The following is a 22,719-nucleotide window of genomic DNA, read 5'->3' as shown; positions in this document are numbered from 1 at the left end:
CGCTCCACTAGTACCCCCAAATTCCTCACCTCACTCCTACAGAAAACCCCAGCTCCCCTTCTTCCTCACTCCTGCAAAAAAAACCCAGCTCCCCTTCTTCTTCGCTCGCACTACAACTAGGCTCGTCATTCGTTACTCTGCTCAAATCCGTGAGCGCGACGCGACGCCCTCGAGGAAAATGGAGTCGGCTGACCCCAGTGCCAAGAAGATGAGGCTCCAGCCAGCGGCGACGCCTGTTGTAGATCCCGCACCCGGCAGCGCGGGGAGAAGCGGCGACTCCACCCCCACCGGATCCCAGGAACCCGTAGAATTTCGGGTGGACCGCATCAGCGATCTCCCGGATGCCGTCCTTGGGGATATCATCTCGCTTCTCCCCACCAAGGATTGCTGCCGCACCCAAGTCCTCTCAATTCGGTGGTGCTCTCTATGGCGCGTCGTGCCCCTTAATCTCGACTGTCGTCAGCTATCTCTCTTCAATGATTTTGAAATCCCCAGAGCCATCATATCCTCCCACCAGGGCTCCGTTCAAAGACTCTACATCCCGTCATGCTACCTGAGCAAGCATACCATGCCCTACACGGTGGACGCCTGGCTGAAATCCCCTGAATTCACAGAACTACAGCTGCTGGAGTTCTACTATTCCCCTGGAAATCACATACCACATACCGAACGCCATGAACTTGTGCCTGATACCTCTCCAACGTATCTACTTTTCCAAACACGTTTGCCCTTGTTTTGGACTCTAACTTCCATGATTTGAATGAAACTAACCTGGACTGACGCTGTTTTCACCAGAACTGCCATGATGTTGTTTTATGTGTAGAAAAGAAAAGTTCTCGGAATGTCCTGAAAATCCACGGAGGCACTTTTCAGAATTAATAAGAATTTCTGGGTGAAAGAAATACACCAGGGGGCCCACACCCTGTCCACGAGATAGGGGGGCGCCCCCGCCCCCATAGGGCGCGCCCCCCTATCTCGTGGCCCCCCTGGACCTCCACCGACCTCAACTCCAACTCCATATCTTCTCTCTAGGGGAGAGCAAAATCAGAGAGTTCACCGCGTTTTTTGACACGGAGCCGCCGCCAAGCCCTAATCTCTCTCGGGAGGGCCAATATGGAGTCCATTCGGGGCTCCGGAGAGGGGGATTCATCGTCGTCATCATCATCAACCATCCTCCATCGCCAATTTCATGATGTTCACCGCCGTGCATGAGTAATTTCATCGTAGGCTTGTTGGACGGTGATGGGTTGGATGAGATTTACCATGTAATCAAGTTAGTTTTGTTAGGGTTTGATCCCTAGTATCCACTATGTTCTGAGATTGATGTTGCTATGACTTTGCTATGCTTAATGCTTGTCACTAGGGCCCAAGTGCCATGATTTTAGATCTGAACCTATTATGTTTTCATGAATATATGTGTGTTCTTGATCCTATCTTGCAAGTCTATAGTCACCTATTATGTGTTATGATCCGACAACTCCGAAGTGACAATAATCGGGATACTTCTCAGTGATGACCGTAGTTTGAGGAGTTCATGTATTCACTATGTGTTAATGCTTTGGTCCGGTTCTCTATTAAAAGGAGGCCTTAATATCCCTTAGTTTCCACTAGGACCCTGCTGCCACGGGAGGGTAGGACAAAAGATGTCATGCAAGTTCTTTTCCATAAGCATGTATGACTATTTACGGAATACATGCCTACATTACATTGATGAATTCGAGCTAGTTCTATGTCACCCTATGTTATAGCTATTACATGAGGAATCGCATCCGGCATAATTATCCATCACTGAAACATTGCCTACGAGCTTTTCACATATTGTTCTTCGCTTATTTACTTTTCCGTTGCTACTGTTACAACTACTACAAAAACCCAAAAACTATTATCTTTACTTTTGCCACTGTTACCCTTATTATCATACTACTTTGCTACTAAACACTTTGTGGCAGATACTAAGTTATCCAGGTGTGGTTGAATTGAAAACTCAACTGCTAATACTCAAGAATATTCTTTGGCTCCCCTTGTGTCGAATCAATAAATTTGGGTTGTAGTTCACCCTCGAAAGCTGTTGCAATCCCCTACACTTGTGGGTTATCAAGACTAATTTCTAGCACCGTTGCCGGGGAGCATAGCTCTATTCTTTGAGTCACTTGGGATTTATATCTGTTGATCACTATGAAGAACTTGAAAGACGCTAAAACCAAGATTTATCCCTCAACTACAAGGGGAGGTAAGGAACTGCCATCTAGCTCTATACTAGATTCTCCTTCTCTTATGAGTAAGCTTGTGACACCTAAACCTGCTACCGCTGTGAATTCTGATATGTCGCATGTTATTGATGATGCCACTTCTACTATGTGGGATGAAACTACTTCTGTGTGTGATACTACTTTGCCATTAGGTGAATTTCCTGATGAACAAATTGCTAGAGTTAGAGAGAATGAAATTACTGAAGATGCTATTATTGATGATAGTGATGATGAAAGTTCTGCCAATGATTATGTATTGCCTGTTGTTCCTGAGGTTTATGTTATGAATGAAGAAGCTGCTAGAGCTATCTTTGCTTGCAATGATAGATATGATCTTAAGAAATTATTAGCTAAATGGAAGTAGCAGTCTCTTAATGCTAGAATGAAACCTGACCCTGCTTTTGCTACTTCACCTATATGTGTAATTGATAAGGATTATGTATTCTCTGTTGATCCTGAGATTATTACTCTAGTTGAATCTGATCCTTTTTATGGCCTTGAATCTGAAACTGTTGTGGCACATCGAACCAAGTTGAATGATATAGCTACCATGTTCACTCATGATAAAAGATCTCGCTATTTTTATATCCTTAAGATATTTTCATTCTCGTTAAAGGGTGATGCTAAGACTTTGTATAATTCTCGTGCTCCTGGTTGTGTGCGTAGTCCCCAAGATATGATTTATTACTTCTCTGCTAAATATTTCCCTGCTCTTAAGAAACAAGCTGCCTTGTGGGAAATACACAATTTTGTGCAAACCAAAGAAGAGAGTCTCCCACAAGCTTGGGGGAGGCTTCTCCGGTTACTTAATGCTTTGCCTGATCATCCTCTCAAGAAAAATGAAATATTTGATATCTTTTACTACCTCCGTTCCAAAATAGATGACTCAACTTTATACTAACTTTAGTACAAAGTTGGGTCATCTATTTTGGAACGAAGGGAGTATAATGAACTAACCGATGCTTCCAAGGACTACTTGGATAGTTCTGCTGGTTGTGTTTTCAGGGAAAGAACAATCAACGAAGCTGAATTACTCTTGAATAATATGTTGACTAATGAAAATAATTGGACTCTTCCTGAGCCAATTCCTGAGGCAATTCCTGAACCAATTGAGCCAACTCCTGAGCCTATTCCTAAACCCACTCCGAAGAAGAGAGGTGTTTTATTTCTCAGCCCTGAAGATATGCAAGAGGCAAAGAAATCAATGAAAGAAAAAGGTATTAAAGCTGAAGATGTTAAGAATTTACCACCTATTGAAGAAATACATGGTCTTAATAATGAAGCAGTTGCTGATCTTGATAACCCACAATCAAAGAATCAACGTTATGATAAGAGAGATTTTGTTGCTAGGAAGCACGGTAGAGAAAGAGAACCATGGGTTCAGAAACCCATGCCCTTTCCTCCTAAACCATCCAAGACAAAGGATGATGAGGATTTTGAGCACTTTGCTAAAATGATTAGACCTATTTTCTTACGTATGCGCTTGACTGATATGCTTAAAGTAAATCCTTATGCTAAGTATATGAAGGATATCATTACAAACAAAAGAAAGATACCTGAAGCTGAAATTTCGACCATGCTTGCTAATTACACGTTTAAGGGTGGAATACCAAAGAAACTTGGAGATACAGGGGTACCGACTATACGATGCTCCATTAAACGAAACTATGTTAGAACTGCTTTACGTGATTTTGTAGTCGGTGTTAGTGTTATGCCTCTCTCTTTATATCGTAGACTTGAATTGAATAAGATGACACCTACTGAAATATCTTTGCAAATGGCTGATAAATCAACTGCTATACCTGTCGATATTTGTGAGGATGTGCCTGTTGTGGTTGCAAATGTCACTATCTTAACGGACTTTGTTATTCTTGATATCCTTGAGGACGATATTATGTCTATTATCCTTGGTAGACCCTTTTTGAATACTGCAGGGGCTGTTATTGATTGCAACAAAGGCAATGTAACTTTTCATGTTAATGGTAATGAGCATATGGTACACTTTCCGAGGAAACAATCTCAAGTTCATAGCATCAATTCTATTGGAAAAGTTCCAACTATCATTATTGGAGGTTTTGAATTTCCTCTCCCTACTGTCAAGAAAAAGTATGATATTCTTATTGTTGGGGATTTTCATATCCCCGTTGAGGTAACTTAGTGTTATTCGAAATTTCTCTGGTTCCGTGTTATTCGGAATGAGTTTGTTAACAAGACTTGATCAACCTTGTTAGTGGATTCATTTTGATGATCATGAGATGGATGAAACTACAAGGCACAACCTTCTGTACCCTTTTTTTACTTTCTGTTATTTAGAATAAATAAAGCAAAAATAGTATTATCCGCCTGTTTTCTGAATTTTCCGTGCAATAAAAAATATCCTGAAAATAAAAGTGCTCCAAATGCCCTGCAAATTTAGTATGATTTTTTATGGAATATTTGAGGATTTTGGGCACTGAAATCACTGTAGGAGGGGCAAGCACCAGGCCATGAGAGTGGAGGGCGCCCCCCCCCCCCTATAGGGCGCGCCCCCTGTCTCGTGGGCCCCTGGTGGCCCCCCTCCACTTATGCCAGCACCCACACACTTCATCTTCTACCCAAAAAAATCCCCATCCAGCTAAAGAACGAGTTCTAGCTCATTTTGCTTCGATTTTCGATCTCCTTGCTCAAAGCTCCATTCACAAAACTGCGTTGGGAGATTGTTGCTTGGTATGTGACTCCTCCATTGGTCCAATTAGTTTTTGTTCTAGTGCTTTATTCATTGCAAATCCTTGCTGCCTTGGTGACCCTGTTCTTGAGCTTGCATGTTAAATTTATGAGGTCCCAAGTAGTTCTGATGCATGATATAGGCTCTAGGCACTTGTAGGAGTAGTTGCTACCATTCTTGTTAAGTTTTATTCACTTTTATTTTGAAGTTACTAAAATTTCAGAAATTTTCAGAAAATGTTAAGGACATTTTTGAGGGGATCTTCTAGCCAAGGCTCTCAGGAAAAACAAGCCAAAGAGAAGGAAAAAGCCAAGTATAATCTTCCTCGCTTAGCGGAAGTGCGGTTGTGTGAATGGCCATGCAATGATTTCTTGAAAGAAGCCGGAATTCATGAAGATTTTTATTCTTTGATCGAGATTGCAGGCCTCACCGATTTCATCAACGACCGGATTGATCAGTATCTCTTACTCACTTATACTTTCGTGCAAAACTTTTATTATTATCCTAAGAAGTCACCGCCTGTAGTATCATTTCATTTATATGATGAATTCAGAGAAATGTCTTTATGTAATTTTTGCACGGTGTGTAGGATACCTTCTGAGGGAGAATTAGAGGAACCCCATCGTAAAGATGTGGATGGCTTTGTTAATACTATCGCTGTAGAGGAACCAAAGTAGGGTTTCGAGGCAAAAGTCTCTAGCATACACTTTCCTGTTTTACGCTACTTTGCCATATTTGCTAGTAGATGCTTGATTGGTCGTGGAAATAGTGGAAACTTAAGTGTTCCTGATATTATCATTCTTCAACATGCCTTGCTTGGAGACAATACCTTTAGTATGGGTGCCGTCGTTGCTAAACGGCTAGCCCTGAATCATAAAAAAGGCCCCATATTTGGAGGTATCTATGCTGCACGTCTTGCTAGGCATTTTCAGATACCCATTAGGCACCTTGAGAAAGAGGAGATAATATTGCCTCCTCACATTTTAGATTATAAGAGCATGGTAGCACACAAGTTTATTGTCGACAACGAAGAGATGATGCTCTTGTATAAACTTAGATTCAATCAGAAACACTTTGAGATTATTATTTTGCCTACGCCTCTGTTATTTGATTTGCTTGCAAAAAATTTTCTTGTCACACCAGAAGCGGTGAACAAATCCTCGAGCCCAAGCTTTTACTCCAAAACCTGAACCTGAGCCGGAACCTGAACTGGACCCTTATCGTGCATCATCTGTCCAGTGGGATCCGGAGATGACTAGCAAGTGGAATCCTGATTACACCTCTCATTACACCGAGGAGAGTAGCGGCGGTCCTTGGTATTAGACCAACTTAGGCCAAAAGCCTAAGCTTGGGGGAGTACGTATTTCTCACCGACTTTTACATTCATGTTCACACACTAGTTGTCGGTGGTCATACTCTTTCATTGTATTATTCATGTTAGCTTAAATTTCCTTTTCTAGTTTTCTTCTTGTGTGTTTGATAAACCTTGAGAAAAACCAAAAAAATAGTTAGTTTAATTTCCCTGCTTGTAGTAGAAATTAAAATGAAAACCCAAAAAGATTTCTAGTTCTTCTTCTTTCTTGTTGGGAGCTTTCTCGTGTAAATAGTTTTATTTTCTTTTCTTTCCTTTCGGGGTCGAGAAGACCATATTGAAAATGTTTAGTGGCTCTCATATGCATGATTATTATTAAACTTAGAGCCAATATTACTTTGTCTTCTCTCTTGAGTTGAATGCTTGGAGATTCCAGCTTAGTCCAATGCACGTGCACTCTTATTATTATACACATCACTTGATCGTGCAAGTGAAAGGCAATAATGACGACATATGATGGACTGATTGAGATGAAAGAAGCTGGTATGAACTCGACCTCTCTTGTTTTTGTAAATACGATGAGTTCATCGTTCCTGAGTCAGCTTATTATGAAGTAAACATATTTGCAATAACATTTAGAGATTATAGCTGCTTGTGCCATGCTTTATTAGCTTTGAGTTATAATGGTTTACCTTGCGTGCCAACATGATATTAGAATGATTATGATGTGGTAGGATGGGATGGTATCCTCCTTTGAATGAATTGAGTGAATCGACTTGGCACATGTTCACACATGTAGTTGAATCAAATCAACGTAGCCTTCAGGATATTTATGTTCATGGTGGATTATATCCTACTCATGCTTGTATTCGGTGTGAATTAATTTTAATGCATGTTTATGACTGTTGTCGCTCTCTTAGTTGGTCGCTTCCCAGTCTTTTGCTAGCCTTCACCTGTACTAAGTGGGAATACTGCTTGTGCATCCAAAATCCTTAAACCCCAAAGTTGTTCCATACGAGTCCACTATACCTTCCTATATGCGGTATTTACCTGTCGTTCCAAGTAAATTTGTATGTGCCAAACTCCAAACCTTCAAATGAAATTCTGTTTTGTATGCTCGAGCGGCTCATGTTACAACTAGGGCTGCCTATATCTTCCATGTTAGGTGGGTTATTCTCAAGAGGAGTGGACTCCGCTCCTCATTCACGAGAAAGGATTGGTAACCGGGATGCCCGGTCCCATGATCCAAAAAGATCAAAGCAAATCAAAATAATTAAACAAAACTCCCCCAGGTCTGTTGTTTGTTGGAGGCACTCATCGTTTCGAGCAAGCCATGGATTGATGCTTGTTGGTGGTTGGGGGAGTATAAACCCTTACCATTTTGTTTGGGAACTGCCTATAATGCATGTAGTATGGAAGATACAGCCATCTCATAGTTGTTGCGCTGACAGCGAAAGTATGCCGCTCAAAATGTTATTCAATCTCTGTTTTAAAATCGAGCTCTGGCACTTCTACAAATCCCTGCTTCCCTCTGCGAAGGGCCTATCTATTTAATTTTATGTTGAGCCATCACCCTTCTTATTAAAAAGTACCCGCTGGAGAGCACACTGTCATTTGCATTCATTACTATTGGTTTATATTGGGTATGACTTGACTGGATCTCTTTTACCATGAATTACACTGTTTAGTCGGTCCTTGATCTTTAAAGGTGCTCTACATTTATGTTTTGCGGTCTCAGAAAGGGCTAGCGAGATACCATTTTGTTATATCTTGTTATGATTGTTTTGAGAAAGTGTTGTCATCCAAGTTTTATTATTATGGCTCGCTAGCTGATTATATTATTGATATGAGTAATTATGAGACCTAAGTGCTATTGTGAGTATGGTTAGTTCATAATATTTGTTGAAACCTGAATGCTTGCTTTGCATGTTTACAACAACAAGAGCAAACAGAGTTTCTAAAAGTTTTTCTTTATCACTTCCAGTCTATCAACTGAATTGCTTGAGGACAAGCAAAGGTTTAAGCTTGGGGGAGTTGATACGTCTCCAACGTATCTACTTTTCCAAACACTTTTGCCCTTGTTTTGGACTCTAACTTGCATGATTTGAATGAAACTAACCCGGACTGACGCTGTTTTCAGCAGAACTGCCATGATGTTGTTTTATGTGTAGAAAAGAAAAGTTCTCGGAATGTCCTTAAAATCCACGGAGGCACTTTTTGGAATTAATAATAATTTCTGGGTGAAAGAAATACACCAGGGGGCCCACACCCTATCCACGAGACAAGGGGGCGCCCCCCGCCCCTATAGGGCGCGCCCCCTATCTCATGGGCCCCCTGGACCTTCACCGACCTCAACTCCAACTCCATATCTTCCGTCTCGGGGAGAGAAAAATCAGAGAGAAAGTTTCATCGTGTTTTACGACACTGAGCTGCCGCCAAGCCCTAATCTCTCTCGGGAGAGCTGATCTGCAGTCCGTTCGGGGCTCCGGAGAGGGGGATTCATCGCCGTCGTCATCATCAACCATCCTCCATCACCAATTTCATGATGCTCACCGCCGTGCGTGAGTAATTTCATCGTAGGCTTGCTGGACGGTGATGGGTTGGATGAGATTTACCATGTAATCAAGTTAGTTTTGTTAGAGTTGGATCCCTAGTATCCACTATGTTCTGAGATTGATGTTGCTATGACTTTGCTATGCTTAATGCTTGTCACTAGGGCCCGAGTGCCATGATTTCAGATCTGAACCTATTATGTTTTCATGAATATATGTGTGTTCTTGATCCTATCTTGCAAGTCTATAGTCACCTATTATGTGTTATGATCCGACAAACCCGAAGTGACAATAATCGGGATACTTCTCGGTGATGACCGTAGTTTGAGGAGTTCATGTATTCACTATGTGTTAATGCTTTGGTCCGGTTCTCTATTAAAAGGAGGCCTTAATATCCCTTAGTTTCCACTAGGACCCCGCTACCATGGGAGGGTAGGACAAAAGATGCCATGCAAGTTCTTTTCCATAAGCATGTATGACTATTTACGGAATACATGCCTACATTACATTGATGAATTGGAGCTAGTTCTATGTCACCCTATGTTATAGCTATTACATGAGGAACCGCATCCGGCATAATTATCCATCACTGATCCATTGCCTACGAGCTTTTCACATATTGTTCTTCGCTTATTTACTTTTCCGTTGCTACTGTTACAACTACTACAAAAACCCAAAAACTATTATCTTTACTTTTGCCACTCTTACCTTTATTATCATACTACTTTGCTACTAAACACTTTGCTGTAGATACTAAGTTATCCAGGTGTGGTTGAATTGACAACTCAACTGCTAATACTCAAGAATATTCTTTGGCTCCCCTTGTGTCGAATCAATAAATTTGGGTTGTACTTCACCCTCGAAAACTATTATGATCCCCTACACTTGTGGGTTATCGGTGTCCTCATCACCGATGTCCATCTCGCGGTTTTCCTCCTCTCTCCACACCGCCACCTTTGCGCTGTGCTACCTACCAGACAATCTGGTACTAAACCTTCGACTCCCATTTCTCAAGAAACTTTCACTTGTGCGGTTTCGTATATCGGAGGCCTCATTGCACAGCATCATCCACTCCATTTGCCCTGCGCTGGAGTGCTTGGTGCTTGTTTTCACAGTTAGAATCGGTTGTCTCCAAATAAAGTCGCCTAAACTTGTAAGAATTGGAATTTCTTTTGACGGAAGGCAGCTCATCATCCAAGATGCCCCTTCACTTCAAAGGTTGATCTTGATTCTAGTTATTCACTGTTGCAAATAACCGTCCTCTATGCACCTAAACTGGAGACCTTGGGTGTAATACATGATCTCTGTGCTCATTTCAATATGGTGTTTGGCTCCACAGTTCTACAAGTACTTTATATTATCATCTACACTTGTAACCATAAGCTGCATTTTAAATTTCTGCGCATAATTTATATATCATCTTGGAGTACACATTTTGTACTAATATTATGTTCTATGCTCAATGAAGAGTTTCTCCATGGATGGCCTATCAATGGTGCTGGATTCTGTCAAGATCTTATATATCCAAATGAATAGTTTTGATCTGAACAAGATTATTGGCTTGCTGCAATGCTTTCCATGTCTGGAGAAGTTGTATATAAAGGTGATAATTTCACGCACATTGGAAGCCCGCATATAGTGTACTAGAATTAACCATTCAGTTGTTGCTCTTTCGACACTCTTCTTTTAGACCTTAACTGTTTTCAATCTTCATGTCTATCTAGGAAACACGACGGGGTAAGAAAGTTATAACCAATCAGTGGATTCGTAAGCATCGGGATTTTCTCACTTCTCATGAGATTCGATTGAAAACAATAACGCTAGAACGATATGTAGCCTACCGTGCAAACACAAGATTTGTCACATTCTTCCTGCTGAATGCGAGGTTACTATTGTCCATCAGGCTTAAGTTTATCAGCGGCATGGTTTTGATGGATGGGTATGTCGAAGAGAAAAAAAAGGAGTTTCAGGTGGGCAAAAGAGCTTCTGAACATGTCGGGCTATTATTTACAACATATTGTGGTCATAATCCAGTAAATTTTATGACCCAGGATGTTCATTCTATGGACCTGACCGATCCATTTGACTGTGACTACCGAAAACAGTGCTGGAGTTAGATGTTGTTGCCCTTTTCAATCTAAGTTTTTTTGTAAACCTGATGAACAATTAACCCTCATGCTTTTGTACAGTTTGTAAGCTGGAGTTAGATGTTCCTGCCCTTTTCAACTCGGCTGTGACTGTCATATTTTCTTTTAAACAAGGCAAATGGCTTGCCATTCGTTTAATTTAGAGTGAAATATTGTAACAAATCCCAACCAAGGGAAATAACATCACACTCGCCGGCTGCTTGAGCTCACTGTGCATTACAGAAGCCAAGTGATTAGCCCCCACCAGCACCCACAAACTTATTTTGAACTAGCACATCAAATGGGCTGTAAATTTTCATAGGAAAGGCTGCATGACCGTGACAGATTTGGATTCTGACATTTGGGACCCGTGAGGAAATAGCCTATCCAAGGTGGAGTCCACTTACTAGCCAGTCAACAAACGATTCTGCCTACCAGCCGTTGGATTGACATCCAACATCTATCGTGTATCTTCTATCTCTTGTCTTCTTCTTCCTCCAGCCGCCCAAACCAAACCACCCCATCGGCTCCGCCTGCTCCCGCTTCCCATGCCAGGCTGCGCCTCCACCGCCCTATCGTACGTACCCTCCAACGTTGGCCAGTCCCTCCCTCTATTCCCCCACACGTCCTATTATTCTCCGGCGACGTCAGCCCCAACACGCACCCGCGCCCGAACCAGTCAACCCTCGTACTCCCCTCCGGCTGTGACTGGACCGGCACATCTTCCACGGCTCCTGTTCATTCCGTATGAGGCCTCGCCGTCGTCCTCCGCCTTGCGGCCTAGGTTTGCTCGCCGTGCACGGTGCACCGCCCTCTTGCGTTGTCAATGTCGTCAACAACCGAGAGGAACAAGGAGATGACTGTACGTGGAGAGGATGACAGTAGGGACCCACCAGTGTCATGGCAGTATGCAAACAAGTGCCTCTATATTACAAGCCCAAAAATATGGTTCCTCCTAATGGTTGGACATCTGGGGCTCACGCCATTGTCAACGTAGTCAATAAACGAGAGAATTACACTACGAGTAGCTGACACCAGGGACCCAGCAAGTCGCGCAGTTTTTTTTTGAGGAACAAGTACTTGTTATTTATACTAGTTTTAGCGACGGATCAGGGTAAAAACAGGGTTGTGCGGGGGCTGTGGCCCGTCTAGCCAGGGTTTTATTTATGTTTACCACATCATGAGCCCAGTTGTGTTTTTTTCTTGCTGAAAATGGCTAGCCCAGTTCTATTTTTTTAAGAAATACCCAAACAAGGCCTACTTGCTTTATCGGCCCTGCTGGGCTGCAAATCTTTCAAGATGAGGAGAGTTTCATTCGGTTTGCCCAGAAATGGGTTGTACATTTTTAAAACACATCAAACCGGTAATTAGTTTCAATTTTTTTCATTACAAGATCTTAAATTCCATTGATTTTTATGCGTGGACATTTATTTGGATTTTATATTTATATAAATTATTTTTCAAAATAGTTTGACTGTGAATCGATATTTCTGGATTAAAAACAGTTGACCGCACCGAAATATGCAAAATTTCGTATACTTTTTAACCGTGGCCACAATATGGGGTGTAATGCTAACAAAAAGAAGATGGGCTCCAAACAAATTCTTAAGAATTAACAAATGGGTTGTACATTATTAGAAATAATAGCAGATGGGTTGTATGCCGTTTTCCATAGATTTGAGGTTGACTTGTGCGCATACTACAGGTTGACGTGTATGCTTTCATAAAAAAAGGTTGACGCACACGCAACGCCCTATCAACTTATAGTCAACACACGAGAGCAGTGACTGTTGGATGTCCATCCAACGGCTATCATGCTTCTTCAATCTCTGCTCTTCATGCTCCTGCAGCTCAAACAAGCACCGGCGGGACTGCCTGCTCCCTCCTCCCGCGGCCGGCTATGCTGCCGCGCAGGCCTCACGGCCCCACCGTACTCCCATCGTTGTCCTAGCCATCCCTCTACTCACCCACACATGATGTTATTCTCCAGCGACGGCAGACGAACAAGTAAACCCTCGTACTCCTCCGCGTGGGAAACAACTGCCGAGTATTCCCTGGCTCTATGGCGTTCCCTTCCTAGGTCTTGCCGTCGTCCACCGCCCTGGTGCTCTTGGCGCGCCTTGGTCAACATGGTCAATGAACGACATCCATCGAAAGTGGATTGTACGTGGAGAGGCTGACAGCTAGGTCCACGGCCGCATGTAAGGAAATGCCTCCTTATTACGTGCAAAATAATGATTCCTCCACCTGACAGCTAGGACCCACAGGAAGGGCCTCTGTATTTCGTGAAAAAAACGTTCCCCCCGCTATCAGCACGGACCCAACGGAAGTGCCTCCTTATTACGCACAAAAAAATGAATACTCCCCCGGCTAGCAGGGACCCACCTTGGTGGGAGGCTGACTTGTGGGCCTACTAAGTTGACGGGGATGAAGGGCTTTGTCAACTTAGTCAATATGAATGATTCTAGCTCCATTGGCCATGTGATGTCCATCCAACGGTCGTAGTGCTTCTTCAACCTTTGGTCTTCTTGCTCCAGCCGCCCAAAGCAGTGTCGGTCGTGCCGCATGCTCCTGCCTCCCGTGGCCGGCTGTGCTGCCGCGGAGGCCTCACCGCCCCCTACTATTCCCACCGCTGGCCAGGCCCTGCGACGACGGCAATCTCACACCGCAACCGAACTAGTGAACCCTCGTACTCCTCTCCGTGCGGGCTTCCACTGCCGCGTCTTCCCTGGCTCCGTGTCGTCCCCTTCCTAGGCCTCGCCGTCGTCCACCGCCGTGGTGCTCTCTGCGCGGCATGGTCAACGTGGTCAAGGAACGACTTCCATCTGAAGAGTACTGTATGTGGAGAGGCTGGCAGCTGGGTCCATGGCCACAGCCCAGTTTTTTTGTGATTTGACAAGTAAGTCGCTTTGTCAGGCCTATTGGGCTGCAAATCTTTCAAGACGAGGAGAGCTCTCATTCGGCTGGCCGAGAAAATGGCCCATCAGTAATGAGAAATGGGTTGTACATTTTTAAAACACATCAAACCGGCAATTAGTTTCAAATATCTTTTTTTTCATTTCAAAATTTTAAATTACATTAAATTTTATGCGTGGAGAATTTATTGGATTTTATATTGATATACATTTATTTTTAAAATCAGTTTGAATGTGAGTCGAAATTTCGGGATTAAAAACAGTTTGGACCGCACCGAAATATGCAAAATTTCGTATAGTTTTTTAACCGTGGCCACAATATGGGTTGTAATGCTAACAAAAAGAATATGGGATCCAAAAAAACCTTAAGAATTAGCAAATGGGTTGTAAATTATTAGAAATAATGGCAGATGGGTTGTATGCTATTTTCCACAGATTTGAGGCTTTCCTAAAAAAAGGTTGATGCACAACCAGTGACTGTTGGATGTCCATCCAACGGCCGTCGTGCTTCTTCAATCTCTGCTCTTCCTGCTCCAGCCGCTCAAACATGCGCCGGCGGGACTACCTGCTCCCTCCTTCCCGCGGCCGGTTGTGCTGCCGCGCAGGCCTCACCTCCCCATCATACTCCCATGCTGGCCTAGCCATCCCTCTACTCACCCACACTTGATGTTATTTTCCAGCGACGGCAGACGAACTAGTAAACCGTCGTACAGTGGTACTCCCCTCTCCGTGGGAAACAACTGCCAATTATTCCCTGGCTCCGTGTCGTTCCCTTCCTAGGCCTCACCGTCGTCCACTGCCCTGGTGCTCTCGGCGCGGCCTGGTCAACGTGGTCAACGACCGATATGCATCTGAAGTGGACTGTACGTGGAGAGGCCGACAGCTGGGTCGACGGCCGCACGCAAGGAAATGCCTCCTTATTACGCGCAAAATAATGATTCCTCCACCTGACATCAGGGACCCACTGAAAGGGCCTCTGTATTTTCCGAAAAAAAGTTATTGCCGCTGACAGCTCAGACCCACAAGCTATATCTTCGCACGCAAGGAAGTGCCTCCTTATTACGCACAAAAAAAATGAATACTCCCCCTCTTAGCTGGGACCCAGTATAGTGGCAGGCTGACTTGTGGGCCTACTAAGTTGATGGGGACGGAGGGCTTTGTCAACTTAGTCAATATGCATGATTCTAGATCCAGCGACCGTATGATGTGCATCCAACGGCTGTAGTGCTTCTTCAACCTCTGGTCTTCTTGCTCCAGCCGCCCAAACTAGCGCCGGTCGTGCCTTGTGCTCCTGCCTCCCGTGGCCGGCTGCGATGCGGCGGAGGCCTCACCGCCCCCTACTACTCCCACCGCTGGCCAGGCCATCCCTCTACTCACCCACACCCCTTGTTATTCTGCGGTGACGGCAGCCTCACACCACAGCGAACCAGTGAACCCTCGTACTCCTCTACGCGTGGGCATCCACTGTCGCGTCTTTGCCGGCACCGCGTTGTCCCCTTCCTAGGCCTCACTGTCGTCCACCGCCCTGGTGCTCTCGGCGTGGCGTGGTCAACGTGGTCAAGGAACGGCTTCCATCGGACGTGGACTATACGTGGAGAGGCTGACATCTGGGTCCACGGCCGCAGCAAGGAAGTGCCTCCTTATTACGCGCAAAATAATTATTCCTCCACCTGATAGCGGGGACCCACCGGACGGGCCACCGTATTTCATGAAAAAAACGTTTCCCCCTGACTGCTGGGACCCACCAGCTACATCTTCGCACGCAAGGAAGTGCGTCCGGGAAAAAAAATGACTCCCCCCCCTGACTGCTGGGACCCACCAGCTACATCTTCGCACGCAAGGAAGTGCGTCCGGGCAAAAAAAACGATTCGCCCCCCTGACTGCTGGGACCCACCAGCTACATCTTCGCAGGCAAGGAAGTGCCTGACAGTCGGGACCCACCTGGTCGAAGTGTACATAGCATTGTCATTCTGGTCGCGAACATGTACGTACATATATACTAGTGGATGTAGAGGCACGCACGTGTCGTAGTAGAGGCGCGTACGTGTCATAGTAGAGGCATGCAAGTAGCACGTACACGTACGTACAACCGCCAGTGTGCAAGAAAGAAAATATGGCCACGTATGTGTACATACGGGCGAGGTCTCGAACGCCTACTCATGCATACGTACGGCCAGGGCTCGTAATGGCTGGGTCGGAATGGAGAAATAGCGTTGTCGTCGTGTTCATGGGGAGCCAACCGGATTGGTCGAAATGGAATGAGTGGTCGTGTTCATCGTGAGGGTTTGGACGGAACAGGCGATGGAAACGAGGCCTGGCGTACCGCAGAACGGAGGAAACGGACCTCCTACATTCAAAACGGGGTCCTGTTGATCGGGAGGGGTCTGGCGTACCGCAAAACGGAAGAAACAGACCTCGTACGGTTGAAACAGGGGTCCTGTTGATCGAGAGGGGTGTGGCGTACCGCAAAACGGATGAAACAGACCTCCTGCAGTCAAAACGGGGGTCCTGTTGATCGGGAGGGGTGTGGCGTACCGCAAAACGGACGAAACGGACTTGTGTTGGAGCGCTACAGTTGGAAAGGGGGTCATATTCATCGGGAGGGGTGTGGTGTACCGCAAAACAGACGAAACAGACTTGTGTTGGAGCGCTACGGTCGAAACGGGATACTGTTCATCTCCACCGTCGACCTCCTCCAGCCTCCATGGGCTACCATCGACCTCCTCCAGCCTTCACGGGTTCGTGTTCATCCAGCCTCCACCGCGTGCTACTCCACCGGCTACTGTTCAACCACCCCTCCATGGGCACCCCTCCACCATCCACTGTTCATCCAGCCCTCCACACCATGGGGTCCTGTTCAACCACCCCTCCACGGGCACCCCTCCACCGCCTACTGTTCATCCAGCCCTCCACACCACGGGGTCATGTTCATCCAGAGGCAAGGCCACCGCTCACTGTTCATCAACCCCCCCCTGCCCGCGCGCAACGCTCACTGTTCATCCAATCGATGGGCTTCGGTTAGCAGCAGTAGTGAAGGAATCGCTCGATCGGGTTCAGTTAACAGCCATCGATCGGTCGCTCGGGTTCAGTAACGCGTAGCCTGCAGTGCAATCGCTCGGGTTCAGTTAGAGCCCAACGCCTCGCTCGGGTTCAGTTAGAGCCAACGCCTTGCACACACGCGCATACGTGTATGAGAAAAACGCGCATCGCTCGGCCCCCGACCTCCCACCGTAACCGGGAACTCCCCGAAATTTTCCTCGCCCTCGCTTCTACCATGGTTTTTTCCGTCATGGACGGCCCAAAGAATGTCATGCAGCTGCGTCTCCGGCCCACCCAGGACGAAAATCCCATTTTCTGTCATGAGTTTTTGTCATAGAAGTAGGAGCCCACCACATCTATGATGATACCGGGTTTTTTCACAATTATCGTCATAGAAGTGTCATATGTATGACAGAAAAAAATTCATTCGGCCCAAAATGTCACGGATGTGTCTTTTTTTTGTAGTGTTATATCTTTTCGAGCACGGCGGTGGCTTAATTTTTGTAGAAATTACTAGTCTCTCATGCTTCACTTATATTATTTTGAGAGTTCTTAGAACAGCATGGTATTTGCTATGGTTATAAAATTGGTCCTAGAATGGTGGGCATCCAAGTTGGGTATAATAAAAATTATCATAGGAAGTGAATTGGATGCTATGATCAATTTGATACTTGATAATTGTTTTGAGATATGGAGGTGGTGATATTAAAGTCATGCTAGTTGGGTGGTTATGGATTTAAAGAATGCTTGTGTTGAAGTTAGCAAGTCCCGTAGCATGCACGTATGGTTAAAGTTGTGTAACAAATTTGAAACATGAGGTGTTCTTAGATTGTGCATCCTTATGAGTGGCGGTCGGGGATGAGCGATGGTCTTTTCCTACCAATCTATCCCTCTAGGAGCATGTGCATAGTGCTTGGTTTTTGATGACTTGTATATTTTTGCAATAAGTATATGAGTTCTTTTGACTAATGTTGAGTCCATGGATTATACGCACTTTTACCTTTCCATTATTGCTAGCCTCTCCGGTACCGTGCATTGCCCTTTCTCACCTTGAGAGTTGGTGCAAACTTCGCCGGTGCATCCAAACCCCGTGATATGATACGCTCTATCACACATAAACCTCCTTATATCTTCCTCAAAACAGCCACCATACCTACCTATTATGGCATTTCCATTGCCATTCCGAGATATATTGCCATCCAACTTTCCACCATTCTGTTTATCATCATGACACGCATTACTATTTGTCATATTGCCATTGCATGATCATGTAGTTGACATCGTATTTGTGGCAAGGACACTTTGCATAATTTTTCATACATGTCACTCTTGATTCATTGCCCATCCCTGTACACTGTCGAAAGCTTTCATATAGAGTCATATCCTGTTCTAGTTTTGAGTTGTAATTCATGAGTTGTAAATCAATAAAAGTGTGATGATCATCATTATTAGAGCATTGTCCCCTAAAAAAGAAAGGCCAAAAAGAAAAAAAAGAAAAAAAGGCCAAAAGAAAAAAAGGAGAAAGGCCCAAAAAAATAAAAAAGAAAAAAGAAAATAAATAAAAAGGGGGCAATGTTACTATCTCTTTTCCACACTTGTGCTTCAAAGTAGCACCATGTTCTTCATATAGCGAGTCTCATATGTTGTCACTTTCATATACTAGTGGGAATTTTTCATTATAGAACTTGGCTCTTTTATTCCTACGATGGGCTTCCTAAAAATGCCCTAGGTCTTCGTGAGCAAGCAAGTTGGATGCACACCCACTTAGTTTCTTTTGTTGAGCTTTCATACATTTATAGCTCTAGTATATCCGTTGCATGGCAATACCTACTCCTCATGTTGACATCAATTGATGGGCATCTCCATAGCCCGTTGATTATCCTCGTCAATGTGAGACTTTCTCCTTTTTTGTCTTCTCCACACAATCCCCATCATCATATCCTATTCCACCCATAGTGCTATATCCATGGCTCACGCTCATGTATTGCGTGAAAGTTGAAAATTTTTGAGATTATTTAAGTACGAAAAAATTGCTTGGCTTGTCATCGGGGGTGTATAATTTGGGAGCATTTTTGTGTGACGAAAATGAAGCATAGCCTAAATATATGATTTTTGTAGGGATGAACTTTCTTTAGCCATGTTATTTTGAGAAGACATGATTACTTTTATTAGTATGCTTGAAATATTACTAGTTCTTATGTCAATATGAAGTTTTATTTTGAATCATTTGGATCTGAACATTCATGCCACAATAAAGAAAATTACATTGAGAATTATGCTAGGTAGCATTCCACATCAAAAATTCTGTTTTTATCATTTACCTACTCGAGGACGAGCAGAAATTAAGCTCGGGGATGCATGATACGTCTCCAACGTATCTATAATTTTTGATTGTTCCATGCTATTATATTACCCGTTTTGGATGTTTATGGGCTTTACTTTACACATTTATATCATTTTTGGGACTAACCTATTAACCAGAGGCCCATCCCATATTGTTGTTTTCTTGTCTATTTCAATGTTTCGAAGAAAAGGAATATCAAATGGAGTCCAAACGGAATCAAAACTTTGGAAAAGTTATTTTTGGAAAATAAGCAATTGTTGAAAATATGCCCTAGAGGCAATAATAAAATGGTTATTGTTGTATTTCCTTGTTCATGATAATTGTCTATTGTTCATGCATTAATTGTATTAACTGGAAACCGTAATACATGTGTGAATACATAGACCACAACATGTCCCTAGTGAGCCTCTAGTTGACTAGCTCGTTGATCAATAGATTTATGGTTTCCTGACCATGGACATTGGATGTCATTGATAATGGGATCACATCATTAGGATAATGATGTCATGGACAAGACCCAATCCTAAGCATAGCACAAGATCGTGTAGTTCGTTTGCTAAAGCTTTTCTAATGTCAAGTATCATTTCCTTAGACCATGAGATTGTGCAACTCCCAGATACTGTAGGAATGCTTTGGGTGTACCAAACATCACAACGTAACTGGGTGGCTATAAAGGTGCACTACAGGTATCTCCAAAAGTGTCTGTTGGGTTGGCACAAATCGAGACTGGGGTTTGTCACTCCGTATGACGGAGAGGTATCTTTGGGCCCACTTGGTAATGCATCATCATAATGAGCTCAATGTGACTAAGTCATTAGTCACGGGATCATGCATTACGGAATGAGTAAAGTGACTTGCCGGTAAAGAGATTGAACAAGGTATAGGGATACCGCCGATCGAATCTCGGGCAAGTAACATACCAATGGACAAAGGGAATTGTATACGGGATTGACTGAATCCTCGACATCATGGTTCATCCGATGAGATCATCATGGAACATGTGGGAGCCAACATGGGTATCCAGATCCCACTGTTGGTTATTGGCCGGAGAACGTCTCGGTCATGTCTGCATGGTTCCCGAACCCGTAGGGTCTACACACTTAAGGTTCGGTGACGCTAGAGTTGTTATGGGAAATAGTATGTGGTTACCGAAGGTAGTTCGGAGTCCCGAATGTGATCCTGGACATCACGAGGAGTTCCGGAATGGTCCGGCAGTGAAGATCGATATATTGGACGAAGGGTATTGGAGTCCGGAAGTGTTCCGGGGGTACCAGGCTATGGCCAGCATGACCGAAAGGTATTTCGGGAGCCCCGACAAGTGTTGGAGGGCCTCATGGGCCAAAGGGGATGGGGCAAACCAGCCCACTAAGGGGTGGTGCGCCCCCCACACCCTTTCCCATGTTATTTGGGGAGGTGGGGCGCCTCCACCTGGCTTGGGAGGCAATCCTTCACCTGGTTGGATTGGGGGGCAAGTCTCCCTAGGATTTTCCCTAGGGAGATGCAATCTGCTTGGCCGTCGCCCCCTAGGGGAAACCCTAGGGTGCCTCCCCTTCTCCCCTTGCCCCTATACATAGTGGAGGGGTGGGAGGGCAGCCGCACCTCTTCCCTGGCGCAGCGCTCTCCCTCCTCCAACACTTCCTCCTCCTCCGTAGTGCTTAGCGAAGCTCTGCCGGAGAACCACGAGCTCCATCACCACCATGCCGTCGTGCTGTCGGAGTTCTCCCTCAACTTCTCCTCTCCCCTTCCTGGATCAAGAAGGATGAGACGTCCCCGGGTTGTACGTGTGTTGAACGCGGAGGCGCTGTCCGTTCAGTGCTAGATCGGATCTTCCGCGACTTGAATCGCCGCGAGTACGACTCCATCAACCGCGTTCTTGTAATGCTTCCGCTTAGCGATCTTCAAGGGTATGGAGATGCTCATACTCTCCCTCTCTTGTTGCTAGAATCTCCATAGATTGATCTTGGTGATGCGTAGAAAATTTTGAATTTCTGCTACGTTCCCCAAGAGCTATCACGGGAACTTGGAGTGCAAGCTAGGGAAGCGTCGAGGAAGCCACGAGATAGGGGGGTGCGCCCACCCACCTGGGCGCGCCCTCCACCCTCGTGGGCCCCTCGAGGCTCCCCCGACCGACTTCTTGTGCCTATATATTCCCATATACCCTAAAAACATCGAAGCACAAGATAGATCAGGAGTTCTGCCGATGCAAGCCTCTGTAGCCACCAAAAACCTCTCGGGAGCCCATTCGGGAACCCTGCCGGAGGGGGAACCCATCACCGGTGGCCATCGTCATCATCCCGGCACTCTCCATGACGAGGAGGGAGTAGTTCACCCTCGGGGCTGAGGGTATGTACTAGTAGCTATGTGTTTGATCTCTCTCTCTCTCTCGTGTTCTCTCTATGGCACGATCTTGATGTATCGCGAGCTTTGCTATTATAGTTGGATCTTATGATGTTTCTCCCCCTCTACTCTCTTGTAATGGATTGAGTTTTCCCTTTGAAGTTATCTTATCGGATTGAGTCTTTAAGGATTTGAGAACACTTGATGTATGTCTTGCCGTGTTTACCTGTGGTGACAATGGGATATCACGTGATCCACTTGATGTATGTTTTGGTGATCAACTTGCGGGTTCCGCCCATGAACCTATGCATAAGGGTTGGCACACATTTTCGTCTTGACTCTCTGGTAGAAACTTTGGGGCACTCTTTGAAGTACTTTGTGTTGGTTGGATAGATGAATCTGGGAATGTGTGATGCATATCGTATAATCATGCCAACGGATACTTGAGGTGACAATGGAGTATCTAGGTGACATTAGGGTTTTGGTTGATTTGTGTCTTAAGGTGTTATTCTAGTATGAACTCTTGAATAGATCGATCCGAAATAATAACTTTGAGGTAGTTCGTACCCTGCCGTAATCTCTTCATTTGTTCTCTGCTATTAGTGGCTTTGGAGTGACTCTTTGTTGCATGTTGAGGGATAGTTATATGATCCAATTATGTTATTATTGTTGAGAGAACTTGCACTAGTGAAAGTATGAACCTTAGGCATTGTTTCCTACCATTGCAATACCGTTTACGCTCACTTTTATCATTACTTACCTTGCTGTTTTTTATTTTCAGATTACGAAAACCTATATCTACCATCCATATTGCACTTGTATCACCATGTCTTCGCCGAACTAGTGCACCTATACAATTTACCATTGTATTGGGTGTGTTGGGGACACAAGAGACTCTTTGTTATTTGGTTGCAGGGTTGTTTGAGAGAGACCATCTTCATCGTACGCCTCCCACAGATTGATAAACCTTAGGTCATCCACTTGAGGGAAAATTTGCTACTGTCCTACAAACCTCTACAATTGGAGGCCCAACAACGTCTACAAGAATAAAGTTGTGTAGTAGACATCATGATACTATACCACGCGGTTTCCTTTCTCCTCGATATCAGAAAGAATACTTCCGTTCACCAACATGTGGGAC

The sequence above is a fragment of the Triticum dicoccoides genome, chromosome 1B (assembly GCF_002162155.2).
Source record: "Triticum dicoccoides isolate Atlit2015 ecotype Zavitan chromosome 1B, WEW_v2.0, whole genome shotgun sequence".
Lineage (NCBI taxonomy): Eukaryota > Viridiplantae > Streptophyta > Magnoliopsida > Poales > Poaceae > Triticum > Triticum dicoccoides.
This window is presented reverse-complemented; position numbering follows the sequence as displayed.